This window comes from Lycorma delicatula, chromosome 1, assembly GCF_047948215.1.
Source record: "Lycorma delicatula isolate Av1 chromosome 1, ASM4794821v1, whole genome shotgun sequence".
NCBI classification, from domain to species: Eukaryota; Metazoa; Arthropoda; class Insecta; order Hemiptera; family Fulgoridae; genus Lycorma; species Lycorma delicatula.
In genome coordinates, this window is record NC_134455.1 from 361,116,797 (window position 1) to 361,137,641 (window position 20,845).

The following is a 20,845-nucleotide window of genomic DNA, read 5'->3' on the forward strand; positions in this document are numbered from 1 at the left end:
ACATATAGATTATGTATTACTCTCAGAGAAAGATACTTCAATTTAAGCTTCCAGTATCGTAAATGTTTTACTGATCACTAAATAAGAAAATTGGAACAGTCATTCATTGTACATTAATGTGATTAAGTAAATCATTAATGTATTTCTGTTATGAAACAAGCATTATACTTGTATTTAATGGTTCAACTCATTAGGAAGATGGGTATACTGGTAATCTAAAAAAAATATTGTGAAATTTCAGTAAGGTATTATAGTTTCTATTGCTTAAACCAAATTCTTCAATGCATTTCAAAACTTGTATTTGCTTGATTGCATGCAATTAAAAACAAAAATATCCAAGAATACCACCTGTGATTACCAAGAATATTAAAAAATTGCCATAGTTAATTATAGTTCTAGTAACTAAGTTACTGATTTCTATTATACTTTCTAACTCTCCAACTTACTAACGCACAAATACAAGCATGCAACCTATAAGCTAGTTCTCTAACTTTGCTGAAATAAAAAAGAAATTTTTTACTTCATTTTAGTATTGCAATGAAAAGCATACATGTTACATACATATATTATAGGAAGATGAAGTCGTAGGTAAAAAAAAGTGATGCTGTTTTTGGTCATAATACATTGTGGAACTTTTATTATACATTGAAATGAAAACAAAAACTATCATACAACCAGCTAAATACTTTTTTCATTAACATAGGAAAAGGAGATTAAGAAAGTTGGCTACAATATAATGTACGGTCATTCATAACTTGCGCAATGAAACAGATATGATATAAAAGTGCATTTTATTTGCTACAAAAACTTATATTTATTTTCCCACTTAGTCTCTATTTACAGCTACAGATTTTTTTCCATTGGTGAATCAGTTTTCTCATTCCATCAATGAAGAATACTGGCGATCTTTCCTAGATTTATGACCTCACTGCATTCTTCGGCCCACCATGGATGGTGAACTGAATCCCCATAATATCTTTCTTTAATTGCAGAAAGAAGTGAGAATCATAGGGCACTGAATCTGGTGAGTACAGAAGGTGTGGAATAGGTTAAAATTTGAAATTCACAAGACTACTCACTGCAAACAGATTTCACAGTAGCCCAGTTGTGCAGTGTGTCCATTTGTTCTTTCAACATGTCAACCTGGGTGCCATTATTGTATGATGTGGAGGTCATTTTGAATCAATTCATCCACTTCCTTTTGGTCCTTCTCACCAGTTACAGAAACTGGTTGACCACTGAAGTTTTCATCCTCAATATTCCCTTTACAATTTTACATTTTCTGATGAAAAATCAGAAAATGAAAATCACACTATTTCAACTAACAATTTCATCACCACAAATGCCTTTTAGATGACAACGAACATCACTAGGATTCATTTTTGCAGCTGTTAAAAATTCAATCTCTACACACTCTTTTAGATGCGATAACATAGCAGCCATGCTTGACTTCATAACATGGTGACACATGTAATAAACAGAGAATGGGTCAACGAGTTTCAGAACGTAGCAGTAGAGAAATGAAAAACCAAATAAAATCAAGTGACGCTATGGTAAGAACAGAAAAATGGCCATAAAAACTAATGAAAATATTTTGATAGAAATTTTTTAAATATTGTATTTATTATATTTTTATTTCAAGTTGTTTCAAATTTTTCATCATAATGATAAAAAGTTCCACTGTTTGGCCATAATATAAAACAAAAATGGAATAAATTCCTTACTAACATGCGTCAAAGTCCTCAATCATTGACACACTCATCATCACATACCTCAATATCACCAGTACCCTAAGTCCAAACACCTGACAATTATCAAGGAAGGTTTTTTTAAAGTATAGAGAATTGCTATAAAATTCACCCACAAAGGATTGAAATGGAGTAGATAGATTTTCCAACAAACACTATTGTTGAGGACAGTCAGGTAGTAAAATCTTGAAATTTAATTTACATCTCCATATAAAACGTACAGAACTGTTCTTAGAATGCACACAGACTAGAAAAAAAAAATAGTTAGGACCAGAGAATAGAAAGTTAGGATAATATCTACTGAAAAGCATGTGATTCACTATTTACCAATAAACACATCTCTCAGTGTACTAGTACCTAAGTTTATTAAAACCAACAACTATTCTTACTTTACATCTGTGCAACTCATTTATTCTCGATGTTTACTTATTAATTAGAACACAGTAATTTATACTTGCTGGCAAAGTCAAATAGCAAAACTGGTGGTTTGCTTTTTTTAAACTTATGTGTCATCAATGTTATGACATCAATACTTTACTACATATACTAGTGTTATACAGACACTAAAATGTTAATGTTAATCTTTCAATACTAACGTGTAATTTCTAATTTAATTATTTGTTATGCAATATTTATTATTATTTTCAGGAATTTAATACATTTAATTTGAATAATTATTTATACATGTCTTAATAAGTTACACTTGTATTGTTTTAAAATTGTAAAATATACATAATGTGAACTTCATTATTATGAAATAGTAGCAATTCATAGTGTATTAACCTTTAAATTCAACGAAATAAATTAATTTTATGTGACAAATAAAGATATTTCTTGCCATAATTTTGTTAGTCAGTATGTATAAGACAACACCTAGTCATATAAATCCAGTAAAAGTCACTGAACCATTCTTTATAAGACTGTCTCTCTCTCTCTCTCTCTGTCACAATATAAGCATAACCATTGCAGTACCCTGCCTGGATAAAAACAGTTTTGTATGGTTATACATTAGTTAATTAGTTGCAATGAATTTAATACATTAACAATAAATGAAGAAATATTGAGCAAATGCAATGATTAATGTTATAACTATAGTATTTTAGTATCCAGTTTATAAAAATATGTATGAAAATTAATTATTTCATTATGTATATATGATATTGTTTGTAAGTTTCTGTTATATTTATTGCAAAGCTCCTAAAGTATTTTTATTTTGTGTTTAAAATTTTGAGTTAGGAACCTGCTAATGTTATTGACAAGTAGTGTTGTATAAATTCATTCTTAGAAAAGTTCATCTACACATTTTTTCAAAACTCACTGATGTTCAAGGTCAGAGGGAAAAAACTTTTATTCAACTTTCAGTAAACCTTCCACTTTTGTTTCACATAGCAGATGGTAGAAATTCCCTTTGAACAAAATATCATCCAAAAACAGATGAAAAATAAATGAGTTTTGATGATTATGGAAGGGTGATTGTCAGTATTTTTGAACACCATTACTGCAGTTTAAAATTATTTACCAAAAACAAAGTAATTCTGCATACAGGAGGTAGAACCCAATTTGCTGTTAACTTTTTTAATTAGAACCAAAATAAAAACACGAAAGTACTATTGAAATAGTTTATCACAATATGAAATGGCACTTTACATGTAATTTTATTATATTCTGGGTTGTGGAAAGATTCCCAGTTTGTTATACATCTGATGTTTTATGTGTATCCATTTACATAAGAATGGATAATTTGGTTTTAAAATGTAATAGAATTTGTGACATCAAGATTTTTATCATTTTGACTCAAATTGCCATTTTACGATTTTTTTCCTAAATAATTCCTTTAAGATGAATGCCAATGTAAAGTTTATTCTAAAAAAAATCACACATGGTTCCATGCATTATTCTGCTAGCAGAATCCAACATAATTTTTTTTACACAGAATCAAAAGGCCCAGGTAAATTAAAAAGTAATATTACAATTAATAAGCTTTTTTTTATACATAATTTTGTTTGGTGTTATAAGATCAAACTGTTAGACTATCTACACAAAGCATAGCTAATATACTAGATATACTCCGTTAATTAAATTTCTCTTGTAAAAAATTACATTTTTCCAATTTATTGTGAAACTAGTAACCTTAATCTGATTGTCTTATTATTGAGAAGCTATGTTAGGTACAGTAATACATAATTTACTAAGTATTGTTACATGAATTATTTGAACAAAAAGTATTGAGAAGTAAGAATTTAAATAAAACAAAGTACTAAAATATTTACTAATGACAGTAAGCAAAACAAATTAATACTAAACTATTATTAATAATTATGTAATTATTTCTAGTACTTACCCATTTATTTTATTAAATACAACAAGATAAATGCCAGCATACTAAACCAGGAATTGTCCCAGAACTACTTTAAAAGCTCATATCCTAACTACTATAGAATAAACTGAATAAAGTGCTAACCATAATTTTTACTAACAGTGATGGAAATAATTTTAAATTTAAATTTGTATGTTACTAATCCAGAAACATACCTTAGATTATGTTTGGATTTAATCAAAATGAAAACATGAAAGGTATATTTTTAAACATTTAAAACACTTATTATACCTCTAAGTATTTATATACTGATTTTAATTGTAAAAACAGTTACAAATGTTCAGTGAAAAAAAGTTTTGTCAAGAGTCCATATCTATGAATCAACATTTTTCTTTAGTTCCTCTATGATACAAAAGCTACAGCATGCAATAAGAAATTAAAAAGACAATGTAAACATTTTATCAAAGAAATATTTTTAAATTTTAAATGAATAACTTCTATACAGCTCTCATAATACTTTTATAGGGAGCATTTAGAACGCTTACCAATAATATATAATTAGCAAATTTTGTTTAAAACTGTTTATTTTATAATTTAGGTTATTTATGTAAATATTTGTTTAACAGTTATTTGCTTGCTAACTGTGCATATTAGAATAATCATATTATATGTTTTGGTAATTAAAAAGCATGTAGTTTTGCTGGATTCAGTTCATAGTTTGAATGAAATATGTCACAAAAAATTGTTAAATTACTGTTTGTAATTAAGTCCAATTTTGTAGAATAGTTGATTCTAATTGTTTAGGTAAGAAGAGAGGGCATTTAAAAAAAAATAATCAAATATTAAATAATTTCTTACATAAAATATATCTTCCTATTAATCAAAATATTCTCAGATATAGGTTTTTTTTACAAAACATATTACCAGGCACTCTCTTGAAATCTTTATACTATCTTATTCAACAGTCTACAATATATACTTTGTTACAAATAAATATATTTATCAAAATAAGTAATGCAATTAGCTTGCCTATAAATTAATTTTATTATATAATTCAATATCAGTAATCCATGAATATCTTATGTTATCGTTTCATAACCTCTTTGTCACATTTCATAATACTTCTTATCAATATAAATCTTCATTTACCTTTCTTTTCTTCAGTAGTGAAATTACCTTCCCAAATTAAATCATAATTTATACAAAAATTCCAATCATGATTATCTAAAAATGTTATGCAATTTACTTTTTTAAACATTTGCAAGCATATAAGTTAAATCAACAAATAATAAAAGTAAAAGATATATTCATTCAACTGTAGTACTGTAAATCCACACATTGTAGACTTAGAATGTGTAGATATAAAATGGTATTCATAAAACAACAAACATTTTTAAGAATTTATTAATCTTATTGTCAAAACCTGATTGTCTACAATTCTGTACATGCAATATATAGCAATACTTACTGTAAGTTATAAAATGATTAGAAACTCAGAGCAGATTGATTTACTGATGAAAAAATATATGCCCAAAGTTTAACTAACTTACATTATCATGCAACTCATAGTGATTTAACAATCATAAATATGATCTACCAAAAAATACAAGATCTTGCTTAAAACAATTATAGATCATGCAACAATGAAGTATAATGGTATGATTTAAATATAAGTAATGAGTATCAAGTCAAAAATATAAGATATAAACATAGATTCAGGTTTTTATCAGTTGAATTGTTAACTATTTTAAACTAAATAAAGCAACACACAATTAGATATTAGGCATGATTGTCTCAAATCTTTTCTAGAATGAACGCATTTAAAAGGTTTTTCTAAATTGTGTCCTACTGCAGGTTTTGTTTCAGTTTCTTTAATTGTTTTTACTTGAATTCTTTCTATTCCCTAAACTTTATATTCTTTTAATGTCATCTGCACTCACATTGAAAACTATATCTGTCCTTGCTATTTCACTATCTTAGATTGCCACCACTTTCTCCTCCAACTATACATATATTTCTTTTTAAATTACATTTACAAAAATTTTAATAATTCAGAACATCAAGCAATAAAACACTTTAAAATAAAATTCCCAAAACTATTAAAAAATTGAATACTAAAAATTTCACAATGTCTATTTATTATTTTCAATTATATGCAAATTTTTTTCTATTGTTAAAATTGCAAATTTTCCTACAAATTAATTTATTCTTCGTTCTCCTACAGCCATAAAATTTAAAGCAAAGTTTTATTTATTACATAAACCTTTCTTCAAGGACACTTTCTCACATAGACACAACTCTCTGTTGTGGACAAAATTTTTAGAATCCAGAATGTTAAATATTTTACTATATAGCTTGAGTTACAGCATATGGACAATTTTTGGTTGGAAAAGGACATTAAAATTCAAGCAATTTTATAAAATCAGTCTCCCTTTTGCGGACAATAACACAATAACCTGCTTTTGTAAATTAAATTATAATCAAAAGATAATAAAATTTTTGTTTATTATTAAAATAAATACATTCTCTGCTAAGATTGTCACAATTTTTATATTTTACATCTGCGTTTCAGATATTTTTTTAATGTAATATATATTGCTCAACGTGTGATTTAGCTAAGATAAAGCTGAAAAGGTAGAAAAATGTACACAATATAAAAATTTCTATTCAATATGTTTCTTTTTATACAAAAAGTAAATAATGATGTGTGATTACCTAACTTAAATTATTTCAAGCAAAATAAACAGCAATGTTATTCAGAACCACATTTTAATCAATCCCAAGTTTCATTACCAATTTTATTGATACTGATACATGAGTGTGTATTTTTTTTAATTTCCTCTATTACTGACGATCATTGCTGTTGACAAAAGGAAGAAGACAAAATGATGATAAACTCACAGAGTTTTCTATGTGTTGGAGGTTGTAAAGTTTTTCGGTTTTGCAATTTAGTATATATATATATATATATATATATATATATATATATATATATATATATAAATATACATACGCTAAGTTTAATCAACTACTGTTAAGGTGGTTTACATTTCATATAATACAGAATGATTCAAAGAAACGGGAAATTTAAAAAATTAAATAACGTTAATGAAAATTTTTTTTTAGAAAATGAATTTTATTTCATGTAATTGTACAAATGTTGCCATTTTAGGATACATACATTTTAGTTTATTTTTTAAAGATGACATCTTGCAGGTGACCTCCTCTTCTACGTAAACACTCACGAAGTCTCTTCGTTAAATTGTTCATGGTTTGACGTAACATCTCAACTGGAATTTCCGCAATTGCTTCTTGGATCTTTGCCTTCAGTTCTTCCATTGTAGCAGGTTGCTCAATGTAACGTTGCTCTGTCTTGTTGAAACCAGGCTGTGTTAAGAATCGGTGGAAATCTCTTTTGTTGTTCCACAACAAAGGTTTCAAGCACGGCTACGTAACGAGCCGACGTCACCGTAATCGCAAGACCGTTGTCATCCTCAAAAAAATAAGGGCCTATAACACCGTAAGATGACATAGCACACCACACGGTCACTTTCTGGCTGTGCAACGGACGCTGGTGTAGCTGCGTAGGATTTTCTTGTGCCCAGTACCTGAAATTTTGCTTGTTAACAAATCCACTGAGATGGAAATGCGCTTCGTCTGACATCCACAGTTCGTGAACAAACTCTTCGTTATCATTTATCTTCTGAAGCATTACATTACAGAATTGTGCTCGCACAACTGCATCGTTCGGTTTCAGTTCGTGGACGATCTACAACTTGTACGGATGGTATTGCAAGTCCTTCACTAACATTCTTCGAACACTTGAACTATGCAATTGTAAAGATGCTGAGAGATGACGGATTGACCGATGTGGACTTCGTGTGACAGCATCTTGTAAAGCTTGAATATTCTGTGGTGTACGGACGGTTCGCTCACGGCCTGGAGGTTTCTTTTTCATTGACGAACCGGTTTCCTCAAAATTAGATATCCATGTTTTAATTGCATGTGCTGATGGAACACGGTCGTGCCGTCCCAGATTAAATGACGGCGAAATTCTCTACGCGCTCCCTCCACACTGTCATTGTTTTTGTAAAACGCTTTGATAGTAAATGCACGTTGCGCACCACTCCAAGGATCCATGACAACTAAATGGCAGGTTAGGTTAGAGAGGCTGGCGCCACTTATCAAGTGGTACAATCGCCCACGGCTAACAACACAACTTTCAAAATTTCCCGTTTCTTTGAATCACTCTGTATAAGCAGATGTACTCTTAACTTCAAATTTTGTCCTGTAAACTTCAGATATATATATATATGTTAATGAAGTATTTTCAATTAATCAATAACAGATTTCTTCCAATTTACTGTGCTCTGGAAGTAATCAATCAGATCATAAAAATTTATTAGAAGAACTAATTCTTCACTAGCAAATATTTTGTTTTTCTTCAAAGAATATAATTTAAATTTAAAGAGTCCAGCAAAAACTTAACTTTTTTTAAAGCATATATGTATACTCATTCAGATGTACATACCAAATTTTCCAGGTAAAAATGGTGTGCTCAAGCAATCATCACCATGGCACATGTAGCAGAAATGGTAAAAACATGTGAAATGAGCTTGTTTCTTCTACTTTCTTCAAACAAATATTTCTTTCTTTCTGTTACTGTATATCACTGTATAGTGGAACTGTTCTAGCAAGGCACTTTCTCTTCTAATTAGAGTAACAGACTGAAGCCATTTTTCAGTGGGCACTGATTACTCAGTTTTTAGTTTGACATCATAGAATTCAATTCGAAGTATAAATGAAAGTTAAAAACATTAGCTGCAGTACAATGATTGTACATGCATAATGCATTGTGCCACATTTTTTTTGTGTAATTTTTTTATACTGTATTATAAAACTTTAAAATATTTTGATTAAAATCATTGGTTGGTTATCAAAAAAGTACAAATTATTTTGTTGCTTACATAAATTTTTTTATAAGCATCAATTTTCATGCAATAATGTTTTTGTAAACAAATTCATGGCTATCTCACTGCCAGCTACAAACATTTTAAATAGTCTAAACATATTAATCATTGGGCTTGGTTCTTGCTTCCTTCCAGTAAAGTGTTGGTTTCTTAAAATTGAAGGTGTGTAGTCACACACATGACTCTGATTAGTCATCAGTTCACCAACAAAAACAAACATTTTAATTCAGCAATAAAAACAAAGAAATGTATTCAGTATAGTACATAAAACACTAAACACAGTTATTGTTAAATCATGGTGTGCATTTATGTAAAAATTATTAGGAAAATAAGTTTTTATACATTCATTTTTATTTTATGATAAGAATATTGTTTATTATTTTTATTTATTGATTTAAATTATACTAATTGTAAATACCAGATGTGTTTCATGGTTTTTATTGTTAACAGTTTTACATCTGCAATTATGGAAATTCCAAAGAAAATTGATGGTATAAAGTTTTACACATACTCGTGAAGTTATTTTCAATGTCTGTTCTTTTATGAAAAAGAAGCCATGGAAGGTCCATGGTTAATAACAAAATTTCAGGAAAGGGCTGCTAAAGCAACAGGAATTTCTCGCTGTAGTGTTCAATGAATAACTCAGGAAAGTAAAAAAATGTAACATCAGGTAGTGGATTTTCTACTCCAAACAAAAACCATTTGCAAAATAAATTTATAACTTTAACAAATGTGTTATTATACAAAGTACAAATGAATTTTATTTTTCACAAGGTCAACGATCTACTATAAAAAGTTTATTAACAGTAGTAAAAAACAAAATGGACTTTAAGGGTGGAAAATAGGCTTTGTGGGAGGTTATTAGACAATTAGAGTTCAGACGGAAAAAGATTTGTAATAATAAAAAATGTTTGATAGAGAAAAATTATATTCAGAAGAAATGAATACTATATCTATGGGCATTAGAAAAATACATAGTTGAAGGACAACCAGTCATCTATATGGACAAAATGTAAGTGCATTCAACATGCACAAGGCCATATTGTTGGACAAACGATTCCAATGAAATATCCAGGTTACTTGTTCTGACTTCTAAAGGTCAACGAGTAATTATCATTCGTGCTGGTGGGGAAAACTGTTTCATAAAAGATGTGTTATTGATTTTCAAATATGGGCAAAAGTCTGGCGATTACCACAATAGTATGAACTATAGAAATTATGAAAAATGGGATAGAAATCAACTTATAAAAAATTTACAACATTCAGGGTTATTCATTGATAACGCACCATGTCATAATTTGGAGTTCAATGGTGCACCAAAATCAACCTCCAAGAAATGTGAAATGATTGAGTGGCTTACTGAAAAAAATATACTGTCCAATGAAAAAATGTTAAAACCCAAAATACATAAATTAATTTCTATCAGTAAATCAAGATTTAAAATGTATAAAATAGATGCTTTACTTGTTGAAAAGGGTTAGTGTATTACGGATTTCACCATATCGCCCGGATCTCAATCCAACTGAGATGATATAGGCTGAAATAGAATTATATTGCTGAAAAATGTGACTTTCAAATTGGATGATTGTGTAAAATTAGTGCAATTAATAAAGATGATTGGTTGTGCAACAGTTTGAAAAAAATATTTAGAGACTGAGCCCGTGATTGACCAGGTATCAGAAACTATAGTGAACATAGAAAATGATTGTGAAAACTATAGATAGTAATAGTGACAGTGAATCCAGTGACAATGACGATTCAGATGGTGAAATTAATAGTATTGAAGAGTTACATTAATTAGGGTAATATTATGTTTAATGTTTTTTAAATAGATTAGTATACTGATTCCTGTTACAAATAAGTTCTTCCCCGCATTTCTTGTGAAATTCCCACAGCTGTACATCTACTCCCTTCCATAAACGCCTTGCTATAACTGCTCAGCTGTACCTAAAATTGCTTATCAGTATAAAACTTTTGTTAAATTTTGTTTAAATTCAAACAGTATCTTAACCTACTGTTTTTAATTATTTTTATAATCTATTAACGGTCTATCAGTGCATTAAAATATAGGAAAAATCAACAGACACTTTAAGTGATAATTGCACAAATCTACTAAACTCCAGTGCACGTGTTTGTTTGGTGACTGTGTACAACAGTTTGTTTTGTTTTTTGTTCTGAAGGATAATAATAATCACCTTTGTTTCTTTGAATCTTTGTAAATGTATCCTAGTGTAATAATATTTTTTATTATCTTTGTTTTTATTAATGTTCCATATGAGGGTGTTAATGAGTTATTACATCAATCTGTTACTCAGTATTTTAGGACTGAGTTCTGTGTGATCTTCAAGTGATTTGGATGCATTGAGTAAACTAAGGATTATGATTCTAAATGTTAAGAGTTTTTAGGAAGTGTTTGAGGTATATAACACGTATGTATGTATTTTCTGTATACTTTGAAATAAGCAGTTTTTGCTGCTTACTTGCAAATATATTATTTACTGGTGGTGTTTGGGATTGAGATAGTTTTGTATAAATTTTACTGCTATCAAGAAAAGAAATTGCAAATTAAAAAGAGAATTTATTAAGTATACAAGTAAATACATATTTTTGGAAAGGCAGCAAAATAAAGTCTGGAAATTAGCAGAATAACAATTATATTTTGCTATATAAAGTGACAAATTACCAGAAATTCAGATCTGCATGTTTATTTCTTTTCTCATTGTAAATTTGTATTTGAAGAGATTTAAATTAAATTTCTCAAAAGAATCCTTTGATAGAAAGAGAAAGAAAAACATTATTTCATAAATAAGACTATAAAATTAATTTAAAAAGCAGCATAGATGGAAACTTCAAAATAAAAAATTTAACAGCTTAATCAGTACTGCAAGAATGAACAATCTAAATAATATATCCAGAATACTACAAAATGTCATGCTACTGTTTATTAAACACAAGTAATAAGAATGTTGGAGCAGTATGAGAATACTATTTTAAATATTATTTCTAATATATATATATTTAGCCTGAAATTTGGGTATCCAAATGTTAAACCTATATACACTACAATAATATTATGTACGTGTCTCATGAAAAAACTTTCAAGTCATGTTTTACTGGTAAAAATAATTTCATATAAACATAGGTCTGGAAACGCTTTGTTTTCGACTTACAGCTAGCAAAAGATTTTGCCTGGATTTCAGCTCTTCTAATAAAAAGAAGCCCTACTGCAATTTTTGGGACCCAAATTAAGGAGAAAAGTTGGTGGTGTCTGGTGTAACTTAGGCTGAGAAATTGAATAAAACAGGTCCCAGAACTGTAACTCAAGTAGTTTTTAAGATATCTGATGTAAAACACAAAATTTGATGTCGAAAAATTTGGTGTTTTTTAGGTTTGTAGTACAATAGCTTTGTTAAATGAATAATAAATGCAGAAGAATTAGTAACTAAACTTATAGAATTTTTTAGCAAATTTTTATTATAATTTAGCCATAAAAAAGTAAATAAAAACTTTTAAAAATCAGTTTTCTATAGAATCAAAACAGACAGAAAATCATATTGTACTTTCTGTACCTTATTAACATTCTTTTGAATAACAAAAACACTAATTACTGAAAATAATTTTAAAAGAAATAAAAAATTTATTTATGTATTTTAGCTATGTATATTTAATAATTCACAAAGGTAAAACGAAATAATTGTGTAAAAAATGAAATTGAGATTTATGTTACTTTAGAAATATTTAAAAAAATTTTATAGATTGGCAATACTAACACCAGCTGGTCAACAATGAAAACTGCATACTTTGTTTGAATCTGTTGTCATAAATTATCAAACAAATAAAGGAAGTATAGTGTCATCATATGTAGTGTGTAAAAATGCTGTTACAATTTTCTAACAAGGAATATGACACAAAAATTTTGTTCTCTGATTTTGTAACAGAAATTCTGAACTGCTTGATGTGAATATCAGGAGAGATTTTTTGGAAGGTGGATTCCAAATATGAAAACTTTTTCTTTGGTGTATCAGCATTTACAAACAAAAGGGCCATTTCCAATGTGTTCGTTTTCTGTTGAATGCCAAGTAAATCATCATTTTAATGATGAACATTGTGTGATTCAGCATATTCAATGTAGCCCAGGAACTAGTAAAGGCGAATTTCATGTCATATTGATTTGTTTAAAAACAAAGTGTAGCACATCTTAAGGAAAGAAAATGTTTATCCTTTCCGCCTGCAGAAGGTTCAAAATTTGCAACCAACAGATTACTCCCAGTGATTAAACTTCTGTCACTGGCTTTTAAAAAACGCTGATAAGATAAATTCAATTTTATTTGCTGATGAAGCCACTTTTACAAGAAATGGAGTCTTCAATTCTAAAAATAGTCATTTGTAAAGTGAAAACAATCCACATGGTACTGTGGAAAGTAGTTCCCAACGTAGAGTTTTCATTAATGTTTGGTGTGGCATTATTTATGGAAAAATTCAGAAACCATTTGTTTTCAATGAAAACCTTAAGGGAGATGCACATATTCATTTCTTAAAAAATTATTTGCCAGCTCTTTTGAAGGAAGTACCTTTACAAACTAGATGGCGAATGATTTTCCAGCATGATGGTGCAATGCCACTTTTTTCTTTAGTAGCTAAAAGTCACTTGAAAACTAATTTCTTAAACTTTATTGGACGTGGTGGACCAACAATTGGACACCAAAATCACTTGACCCAGTGCCACTAGATTACTTCATTTGGGGCCTTATGAAAACAATAGAACACCATCAAGAAGTCAATGCAAACAAGAGATACTTATAAAAACACAAATGCTATTGTATTTGTATGAAACAACCCTGAGTTGATATAGTAAGCCACTAGAAATATTTTATGTCGGGCAGATTGCTGTGTACATTGTGAAGGAGGAATTTCAAACAATTATTTTAACTGTGGTTTCTCATTCAGTATATAAATTCTTTCAAATCCTATGTTTTGTTGTATTCCAACTCTTAACAAAGTGAGGTTTATAAACAAAAAAAAGATATTTTAAATTATAATTTTGTTTGTACACAAATCATCAATTATTACAACTTCAAAATAAATAAAAAAAACTTAAGCTAAGAGTCTAAACTCTATAATAAATATTATAAAATCATCTTACAACATAAATTCCAAACCATACACAAGAAATGAATGATCATTGTTGAATAATAACCAGCTAAGCATTCCCCACTCAAAAATAATTTTGCTGCTAGTAACTTAGAAAAGTTAGAAAAATATGAATAAATAGGAGCACCTATCTAGCAAAGTGGTTCAGGATAGAGGACATACATTAGTTGTTTACATTTATATGAAAAACATTATGATTTTTACTGTGATTGGTGGTGACAATGGTTTCATTTGACAATCTAAATTTCTAGAATTCTCCAAATGTATAGCCTATTTGGACTTTTTCTCAGCAGTTGCTAAAAATGTCATACTTACATTATGCACTTGTTTGTTGCTCAATCTTATTATCTTAATAAGATAATGATAAAATTGAATGTATAGATTTTTCTTAAAAATACTTCCATACCTGTCAAAAAAAAATTATGCTTCTATCAAATAATTAATCCCTTACTGTAGGTTGTAACAATTAAATAATTTACAATAATTAGAATATGTTTTATTTTGTAACTCTAGATATTAATGTTCATTAGAGAAATAATTCTGGACAGGGTTTGAGTTATGTAATGTCAATATTACTGCTGATATCAGTATTCTGAAGAAGTCAAATCACCTTCTAATGACCTAGATTTAAGACTGATAAATGAACTTGTTTAACAATCATAAAAATCCTATGAGTCTGATGTGTAAGATGATAACTGGGGAAAAACATGGGATTTTATCTTTATGAGAGTTAATGAATGACCATTTGTACATGCATATAACAAATTAAACCAACAATCAGTACACATGATAGAACAAGATGTAATGTTAAAAACTTTACATAAATATTGACAAGTGAATTCTGTAATATTACAGTTAATAAAATAAAATATTAAGTAACTTATACACATAAAACAAATAAAATGTTTATTACTATTAAAAAAAATTGAAATTTGTAACACACTCTGTAAAGATATATTAAATTACTTGAAAAAAATTTACCCAGCTATTTTAACTTAATTATGAATTTATCAGCTTTATACCAATAAAGTTGTTTTATTATTTATGACTAAAAGGATATTCCAATGATTAAACATAGTTAACTAATTCTACATAGCAGAAACATTTTTAAACCTAATATTTATAACATTATAATATTAAATTTAGTTAAAATTCAAGTAAGGTTTGAATAATTACAAAGAAGGAAGTTCTGACAGAATTACCAGAAATTAATTATCATTACTACTTATTATAACTTTTAATATGAATAATAACAATAATAATATTATTATGTAATAATTATTTCTTTATTATAAAGCTAAAATAAAACTTTATAAATAAATTCTAAAAACATGTTAAAAATGTATTTATTACAACTAATTTACAAACAAATATTCATTTTTAATTAGATTTTATTAATTTTAGAATGTGCAATAAAACTTGTTATCATATTGTTCTGTTATTAAAAATAAACATACTTCTTAGTGAATATTGAGATCAAAATTATGTAATATTTTAAAGAACAGTCTTTTGGCACATATTTTCTTATAAATTGTTCTTATTAATATAACAAATGCAAAAACTTTGTTAATGAAAGGACTAAATAAAAAAAATAAAAATAAAAATCAGAAAATAATTTACAAATTATTGTATTCTAAAACTGTAAAATATTAAACTAATTCAATGAAATTAATGAATTATATTGCATTGATTACTTAGTTTCAGTTATAAAATGGCTAAATAGTTTACACCATTTACTACTGAATTGAGATAATTTATTTAATTTCAATATATGCATCCATTCACAATTAAAATATAAGCCTTTATAATAATCTCATTAATTCAAAAACTTGAAATAATAGTATATATTTCTGTCATCTCATTGCAATATAAAGAGGAATGTAATCAATTTTAATGAAAATTACGACATTACAAAAGATACATAAAAGAAAAAACTTTATAATTACCATGTATAATGAAATTTAGGACAATTATTAGTCCCTAATTAATAAAGAGTTTTCTTTGAGTCTATGTAATGATATCCTTAATGCTGGTTTGACCACTATTAAGGTTTCTATGATGAAAAATTATCTAATGTAGTGTGAAAGTCACATGTAATAAAGGTCATATTTCTTCATTGTTTCTGGATGAATCAACCATACTGTTAACTATGAAATCCTATCACAAATTTGTGGTTCTTTAATAATGCCAAATCTGTATATGTTTATAACTACTAAAAGTAGTATTTATGTTAAGGGATTATTGTTTTATCAAAATTACATTTAAAGTAATAATGATAATTTATTTATATGAAATAAATCAAGCATTAAATAACATGTGAAATGGGCCAAGATATTTTGAAAACACTTAAAGCAATCAAAAATGTAATTATTAAGATATTTATGTTTTATCAGATAATATTTAAATATAAGTTGTAAAAATTTTAACTAAAAATTTATCAGAAGGTTAAAACTTCAACGAATCTTTCCCTTTGAGTTATTGAAATGCAAATATAAAATTAACAATTTAAGTTTTAATTTAACATGTTTTAAGGAGCAAGAGGCATTTGTAATAGAATAAATCATTCTGAAAACTACGTAGGACCAATAACTTAAATCTCAAAAACCATTAATAAATAAATAAACATGTATTTATTATTGAAAAGCTTTCTTATACAATATAGGCTTTCTTATCTCTGGCAGAAATATATTACTTTATTACTTAATTCTTTTAATTATAAGCACTTCCATTTTCTTGTCTTAGTTAAAGAATATTTCAAGTTCCAAATTGTATAAGAATTTTCTTCATCCCATGGGATTATTCCATTGGAAAGTATTAAAATTATTAAATTTATATTTCCATAATCTATTATATTTAAATTATTATTTTTACAAGCACAATTTTAAGAAACGTCCTTCTTTAAGCACAAGTACACACACACACACACACACACATACAACTACTGTAACAATTCTGAAAGGTGCCAAGTTTTCAGTACCTCAGAATAATCAAAGGAAGAAAACTTAATCGGTAAACTAATTTGTTACATATTTCCAGTGATCTTTACAATATTTAAATACACAGTAGCAAATGTAGTTATTATGGAGGAGAGACTAAAGATTACCTTTACAGAGACTATAGAAAAAAGACCTTAGTAACAATAAAGAAAAAATGTTTGAATCAATACAGAGTTTTGTTGCTTCCTAATGTACACTGATATGAGAAAAACCTGAGAAGAAATAAGGTGACAAAATTAAAAACATCAAAGTACAGTTGCACATCCAGTTAAAGAGAACTGTAAAAAGGTTACCTCATGTGTTAGAGGAATACTAACAACAAAGAGATGTAAAGTACTTTTTGTTATTTTGACATACCCCATCTGATCAAGAGAAGTTATTTGAGTCACACTCATGAGAAATTTTTTAATACTCTTCTAGTTAATTCTTATTTAAATTATCACATTACATAAAAATTTAAGCCCAGAAATATGTGTAAAGTATGGTGTGTGTGAGTGTGTGTGTGTGTGTGTGTGTGTGTGTGTGTGTGTGTGTGTGTGTGTGTGTGTGTGTGTGTATGGCAGCCTTGCCACATTATTAATGATTAACATGTAAAATGTCATGACTTATTTAAATAATTAAAATATATAGCAAAAAATAACATTAAATGTAAATAATACATAAACTGTAAAAAAAAAAAAAAAAAAAACATTGTAAAACACAATAAGAATGCTCAACAAGTAATCTCCATGAACTTGTAAAGCTCTATAAGAACTGACTTTACAAATCTTCCCTACAATTATATGAGGGTCAACAAAGGGTCAAATTATATGAGGGTTAATAAGTCCTAAGTAAATCCAAGAAATGGCGCTCACAGTATCAAAAGTGGTTTACTTTTAATAATTATTATTTTAGTAAGTGTCATTACAATAAGTGTCATAACTGTGAATGAAACATGGATACACTACTTCAGAAAGGAAACAAAGGAACAGTCAGAAACAGTGGGTTTTTGAAGGCAAACAGGCTTCAATGAAGGTGAAGACTGAAATCAGCCAGCAAGGTGATGGCCACGGTTTTTAGGGATGCACACAGTATCATCTACACTGATTATTTGGAAATAGAACAGACAATAACTGGAGAGTATTATGCATCGTTATTGCACCAGTTGAGCAAAGAAATCAAGAAAAAACATCCTCATTGGAAAAGAAAATGATCCTCTTCCATCAAGACAATGCACAGGTGTATACCTGCACAGTTTCGATGGCGAAAATTATGGAATTAAAGTTTGAATTATTACAACATCCACCATATTCATTGGATTCGGCCCTGAGTGATTTTTTTTTATTTCCAAACTTGAAAAAATGGCTCAGTGGGCAATGGTTCACGTTGAAGGAGAAGGTCATCGCCCAAACAGAAGCTTATTTTGAGGACCTTCCGAAATCCTACTTTTTGGATGGCCTAAAAAAGTTTGAGAAATACTTGTAAAAGTGTATAGAGTTAAAATGAGATTATGCTGAAAAATAAAAAAAATCTACACAAAATAAATTGTTTTCTATCTTTTTCTAAGAACTTATTGAGCGACCCTTGTAACTCTTCAATTCTCTATCATTTGGAAATTAAAAAAATGGATAAAATATTATCTTTTGAATCTACTTTTATATGTATTTAGAATTTTATATGCTACTGCAATTTTTAATGAAATAAAAGCAAGTGACCATTAATATTTTAGGCCAAGTATAAAACAATGGCTAACATTCTAATTTAATTTTCTTTCCTTACATACATTTTCATTGGCACACTCACAAATAAGTTTACAAAATTTACATTAGATCATGCTAAGCAAATATTGTTCAATGTAAATTATTTTTACATTATCAATAATTAGTAAAGTAATAATAATATCAATAATGATATCATTTAAAGCTATCTATAAATATACAAATACTGTAGTTTATCTACAATTGTTTAAATCCTTATTATAAATTCGTCATTATTACTAACTTAAAAATATAAACAATAATAATCAATACATTATTTTTAATTAACATAAAGCTTTTTAATTTAACTAAAATTAAGGAAAATCTATTCATCATAAAAATAACTATTCTTAATATAATGTAAAAATAAAATTAGATTCTACAAAATAATGAAAAAATTCACATTTCATTAAAATATATATATAGTATTAAAAATTTATGACAGTACAGAAAAACATATGATACAGAAATAAATACATAAAAATATAATTTTAATAAATAAAGAACAATATAAAAATGTCTATATATTATTTTATAGTTTATAATTATTTTTATAGAAAAACACTACTTCTTAACAAACTAATAAAATCATTTAATATAATATTTAACGTAACATTTTTTTTTGTAGTTTTATAAAATAAAAACACATAAAGAAAAGAAATGAAATTTATGACTATGTACAAGAAAAATTAATATAATATCAATACAGTTTACAAATTTAAACAATATACATTTTCAAATACTACTTTTCTAATAATTATAATAAAGATGTTATATATTTAAATGCAAGAATTATGATATAAAAAACAAAAAAAAATAACAAATTATATTCGCTACAATAATCTTTAACAACAGTCTTAAAATTTATTATTATATGTGTATTGAACGTAAGAAAATAGAAACGTAATGATAACAGAGATAGTTTTATTTAAACATCAACTGAATGTAACAGATGGAATTTAGATTCAGCTGAATCTAAAATGGAATTGTGCAGGAAGTGCTGAAAACAGTTTAAAATTTATCTGAAAACTAATATGATATTTTAAACTGATAATTTTGTACTCCTTAATATTAATAATAAGGTGATTAAAGGTTTGGTGTTTGATAATGAGAAAACTCTATAGAAAAGAAGAAAACATTACGTCTTGTATATAAGCAGTATTATTCATTCATTTTTTCTTTATGATCCTACAGAAATGTAAGCAAGTAATAAAGGTATATATTAAGTAAATTATAAAAACGCAGAAAAGAACCACAGTTTAAAATTTACAGAGAAAAATTACACAAACAGTCTTTCTATTGCACTGTAAGTACACCTCAGAGAAATATTTACAACTGCTAAACAGAAGAGAATAGCAATGTTTGACATCAGAACAAAATCTAATGTATTGTATTAAACAAGCCATGTAACAAGTTTTCTTCTCTTACTTTTTTGTAGGATACAACTGCTGCTCAAATGAAACCGCATCTTAAGTAACATCTGAAAAAATAAATATAAAAATTTCTATTAAGCGAACATATGCACTCACCCATCTGCGTGTGTATATGCATGTGTGTGCACGCATGCATGCATACTCACACAAACATTGTTTATACACCTAAGATAACCCATTCTTTAAAATGGTGAATTAGTGCAACATATGAGGGTACTCAGAAAGTAAAAATACATTGCTATTGTAATAAAAATGACAGTATTCACATGACATCTAGAGTCAGTTAACGGCTTATGGGCATCAGGCAGGTCACACTGTGCTTGTGATGTGTTCAAAATGCCCATAACTACCCTAAATCCAGCCAAATTCAGGGTGCTTTCAGTAATTCAATTCCTCTGTGTGAAAGGAGGAACTGTATCTGAAGTTCATTTTACTGTTAATTACAAAGATATGAATAGGCAAAGCATTAAAAATGCAATCACAAATTGAAACTA